A 604-nucleotide genomic window follows, 5' to 3' on the forward strand; every position below is an offset into this window, starting at 1 on the left:
CTTGAGGAACCAGGCTTAGACCCAAATGAGGATCCACCAGCCCTTGGAGAAACATCTCCAAGAGTTTGGCCGTGCTGGGTGCCAGTCCCTGCGTCTCCCACCCAGTCCTTGGGTCTCCCACCCAGTCCTTGGGTCTCCCACCCAGTCCTTGGGTCTCCCACCCAGTCCTTGGGTCTCCCACCCAGTCCTTGGGTCTCCCACCCAGTCCTTGGGTCTCCCACCCAGTCCTTGGGTCTCCCACCCAGTCCTTGGGTCTCCCACCCAGTCCTTGGCTCTCCCACCCAGTCCTTGGGTCTCCCACCCAGTCCCTGGGCCTCCTACCCAGTCCTTGGCTCTCCCACCCAGTCCTTGGGTCTCCCACCCAGTCCCTGGGCCTCCCACCCAGTCCCTGGGCCTCCCCCCCAGCGCCACAGCAAGAGGAGATGAAGGGTCCTGCCCCCCCCCGAGCTGGGGGGGAGATGAAGGGCACGAGTGTCCCCAACCACCCTACAACCCCCTGAGCCACAAGCTCCAAAAAGAACATCCCACCCCTCTCCAGCTGCTGCTGCAGGGCCCCCGGGACACCCCCCAAACCCCCATCACCCCACGAGGAAACCCAGTCCGG

The sequence above is a fragment of the Chaetura pelagica genome, unplaced genomic scaffold (genome assembly GCF_000747805.2).
Source record: "Chaetura pelagica isolate M959 unplaced genomic scaffold, ChaPel_1.0 scaffold49, whole genome shotgun sequence".
Taxonomy (NCBI): domain Eukaryota; kingdom Metazoa; phylum Chordata; class Aves; order Apodiformes; family Apodidae; genus Chaetura; species Chaetura pelagica.